The following is a 4,806-nucleotide window of genomic DNA, read 5'->3' as shown; positions in this document are numbered from 1 at the left end:
CCACCTCTGAGCCACCGATGATGTAGGCCACGTGGTAGATGTATGTGTGAGCACTTTAGTCAAGGTCGCGGGCACTTATAGTACCCTTGGACACATAGAGAGAGAGAGTGTCAAGGACTATGGAGTTTAGGGACTTGAGGCATTGCCTCGCGGGCTGTCAAGTAAGAAAGAAACTTGATAAAGGGTCCAGGTGTGCTAAAATAACTTGAGGGGAGGTGTAGGCACTAGTCGCAGACTATCAAGTAAGGGGAGGCAAACTTGGTATAGGTTCTAGGTATACTAGGAGTATTCACTTGAGGGGAGGTGTTGAAAATACAAGTGAATAGGGTGTGTGCGGGAGCAAGCCCTTGGTTAGAGGCTGTAAAAGAGAATGTGTAAATGTGAAAGAACCTGTGAAAAGGTGAGAAGAATCTATTAGGAGAGAATAAAGGGTAGCATGAGAAGATTTAGAAAGTGTGGAGATATTCTAGGAAGTGTGGAGATATTCTGGGAAAAGTGAAGAGGTGGAGAGAATCAGGGAAAAGAGGTGGAGTGAATCATGGGAGAAATCAGTGGGATTAGATGCTTGATGTAAACTCTATAAATTGAGGCATTGCCCTAATAAGAATTTGCTGGTTTTTGAGTATCCATGCCTACATTAATCTATTTCTTAATTACCCACTAATTATATCTTAATTATTTACTAATCACTTTGTTAATGATGTTGATTCTAGTGTTTGATCCACCATAGCTCATCACAATACTCAAATTTCAACATATTCCATAGCATAAGTATTGAACCCATGTAGCAAAGAATTGTAAGAATGATGGTGGATAAAAATTTGAAATTTACCCTTTAGGTTGGGATTTTTTTTGCCCACCATTGCTGACCACTTTGTTGCTTTTTGATTCGATCAACATGACCCTTCTTTGATGAGTTGCAAATCCTTGAGGTGATGTACCAGCTCCAAGTTATTTTTCTTTGAAGAGAATGAACCTAAAAGTACTTGATTCTTGATGACTTGGAGCTTGGCAAAAGAGGGAGAAAATTGCTTGAAAACTAGTTAAGAAAACCAATCATTTTTCTAATCTACCCTATTCTATGGTACATAGCTACTCAAGGAATGATGGGTGTCCTTAATACCAACTTGAGTTTTACATCTAGAGTTGATTAGGGAGTGTAGATTAAACTCATGAGCTTAGCATGCTAGAAAGAAAGAAAGAGATTAACACTAATGGTAATGCTAATATCTCACCCATACCAGTTTTGAATTCTATTTGGTCCATTGAGGAGGGAACAAAATTGACTCAAGAGGCAAATACATTGGTCCGTGCTAGTTTTAGGTTGGCCACTAGAGATGGTGTAGCTGCTAAAATGTCACCGCATCTTGAATTGGAATATCAAAAATCATAGGTGAAGGCGCAGGGGAAGGGCTACATCATAAACTCCTATGAGTGAATTTAACAAGATGGGCATAGAATCAAATGGGAGAAGTGGAGTTCGCGTGAAATGGCGAACACGCATTTCAAGAGAAGCAAAAAAGAGAATAGATTCCGCATTAACAATGGATCGAGAAGTATTGATTAAAAAGGTTGTTAGTCAATATGAGAATGAGATATTTGAGATAGAAGGAGATGGACCAGATAACAAGTCTTATGAAGTGCATACACAGTCTCAAACTTGGTGTACCAATCTAATAACATAGATAAAATCTAACCTAGTGATAGTCATGTAGATCAAAGTCCCTACAATGCTTCTTATAATATGCATGTACATACTAGGGTCCTCCAATGATCTGCTATACATGTAGCCAATTTTGTGTTCTCCTAGCACTGAGATCGGCTTACAACATGCCATTCCATACTTGAACAACATGTCCAAAGCATACTGTCTTTGCAAAATCTTAATCCCATCACATGATCTAATCACCTCTATACCTCGAAAATATCGTAGCTTACCCAATCCCATCACATGATATAATAACCTCTATACCCTAGAAGTATTGTAGCTCACCCAAATCTTTCATTTCACACTTCCACTTAAGGAGATTGCGCTTGCCGGGGGGGGGAGGGGTCACTCATAAATATGTAAAATAGCACGTGAGTTCCAAAAAAGGATTTCTTTTTCTCTTGTGGAGTTATAAAAAATTTACATACATAAGGGGATTTGTAATTGAAACGGCGAAACTTTTTGGTACAAAGGGGTAATTTTATTGTAAAAAGTGTCACAGAAGTTTTCAAAATTCAAAAATCCACAAGTAGGAGGTTTTTAAATACCTCTTGAACGCATGTGCTACATAGGGGGTTAACAAAGTGTCCCCCCCGCCCCCGAGTTAAGGAGTATCTTCATCTCATAAATGTCAACATCATTGTCCCTTATGATGATAATCAAGTCATCAAAACATGAATGAATACTAGAACAATATCCTTGTCAATGTTTTTCACAGAAAGTGAAAAAATTGATGTAGATATATGAAGTCCAATAGTGACAAGATACTCTCTTATCTTGTCTGACCAAGCCATACAAGGCTTTACACAACTTGTAAACAAAATCTGGGTGTGCATGGTCCTCATATCCTTGTGGCACCATGTAGACCTCCCCTTTTGAAAATCACCATATATTTGATATAAAATTTGGACTAAAAAAGGGGCCTCTAAGAAAAGCCATGTCATTACGTTGCTAGAAAAAAGGGGGTTGTATTGAACCTTATGTATCTTACATAAAAACCCCCACATGTGACATACCATTGGAAAGATTCTAAATCTACGACTCCAAAAAGTTTGGAGTTTATATGCGCAAGGGTCCTCTAGCAGATCCATGTCATCACTTTGCTAGAAAAAAGGGGATTGTACTGAACCTAATGTATCTTATATCAAAACCTTCACATGTGACATACCATTGGAAATTCCTTGAAAAATAGATTATAAATCTACCACTTCTAAAAAATTTGGAGTTGATATGCTCAAGTTATGCCTTCCCCACTAAAACAATTATGACATCCATTTTGAAGTTGATATGCTCAAATTATGCCTTCATACCACTAAAAGGTGGATTCCAATGGATGTCACAACATCCATGTGACATGGATGTCACAATCACTGGAATCCACCTTTTAGTGGCAGGGAAGGCATAACTTGAGCATATCAACTCCAAAATGGTGGGAGGGGAGGTATAAGCTTAGCGTATCATTGTAACATGGATGTCACAATCATTGGAATCCACCTTTTAGTGGTAGGGAAGGCATAACTTGAGCATATCAACTCCAAAATGGTGGGAAGGGAGGCATAAGTTTAGCGTATCATTGTTACATGGATGTCACAATCATTAGAATCTACCTTTTAGTGGTAGGGAAGGCATAACTTGAGCATATCAACTCCAAAATGGACGTCATAATTGTTGGAGTGAGGAAGGAATAAATTGAGCATATCAACTCCAAATTTGTCAAGGTGGTAGATTTAGAATCTGCATTTCAAGGGCTTTCCAATGGTACGTATATGTAGGGGTTTTAACGTAAGATATGCTAAGATGTCAAGCTCAATATGAGCTGACACTCATGATATGTCTGGGTGACCATTTTTGCCACTTACATCACTAGTGTGTTTGGCAGGATGCTGACATGATAGATCTTCGCTAGTGATTCTATAGCTGGACTACACCAGCTACTAATCCACCACTGAGTTATGGTATACTTATGTTGCGAGCGCACTCACTTAGCGTGTTCAAATTATGGACTGCATGTACATAGTACTTTAGTACTTCTATTGTATTTCCCTTATCTTTTAGTAGAACCCTTTTGTTGTCAAGAAGAAGAAGAAGAACATTTTTTAGTCTCTCATCTTGTGTGTTCTCTTCTAGGGCTTGTGTGAGTCTGTGTGTGCTTGCAAGACCTCCATCTCTCTTCCTCCCTGCATCTTTTCATGGTATCAGAGCTTGGTTCATGCTAAGAAGCTGAGCGAAAAGAAAGAGAAGCATAGAAAGCAGTACCACGAGGGTAAGAGCTTCACCTACTCTTTCCCCTTTGTGTTGGCTAGTACACCCTTATCGGGAGCTCTTCGGGAGGCACCAGTAAATGAACACCGATTGAGGAGCTTTATTTGCGGGAGAAAAGCTTAAGGGAAACCATAAAGTACTTTGGATAAATTTTTTTGGCTAAAACGTGTTTCGGGTGTGTCTTGACCTTCATTTTCTAGTTGGCAGGCGTTCATGTGCACTGTGGTGGGTGGGTAAGTTTTGATTCTATGTACAACTCTATTTTGGTACTGCAGAAAGAGTGATTGGTTCTGTAGACATTATGTGTACTGCAAAGAGGTCTTACATGTGCTATTGGTTATATGTATGCAAATTGAGGTCACTGGTTGTGATAGTTTGGGTGCAGTATAGTACTGCTGCAGAGAATAGAACAGTTTGTGCAGGACAAACAAGAGTGTTGTTTTTAGTGAATTTGTGTTGTAGACAAGATATCAAATGATGGAATTAACAGAAAAGCTTGACAAGAACAACTTTCATGCTTGGAGGTTTAGATTGACAGATTCTCTGATGGAAAAAGGATATTGGGACTACATTGAAGGTGAACATAAGGAGGCACTAGAGATATCAGAGATTAATGCAACTCCTACAAATGTAAAAGAATATAAGGATTGAAATCAAGGAGCAAGGAAAGTCATGTATTGGCTTTCCATTACCATACATGACACCGTTGGTCATATACAGATTGCCAAGTCACCTGATGTGGTGCATTTAGATGTATGGGGTCTTGCAAAAACTATGTCTATGGGTGGCTGTAGGTATGTTACATTCATTGATGACCACATGAGGAAAGTGTGGGT

The sequence above is a fragment of the Cibotium barometz genome, chromosome 18 (genome assembly GCF_041138505.1).
Source record: "Cibotium barometz isolate CiBa-2024 chromosome 18, ASM4113850v1, whole genome shotgun sequence".
NCBI lineage: Eukaryota > Viridiplantae > Streptophyta > Polypodiopsida > Cyatheales > Cibotiaceae > Cibotium > Cibotium barometz.
The sequence above is the reverse complement of the archived record's forward strand: the minus strand, read 5'-3'. Positions refer to the sequence as shown.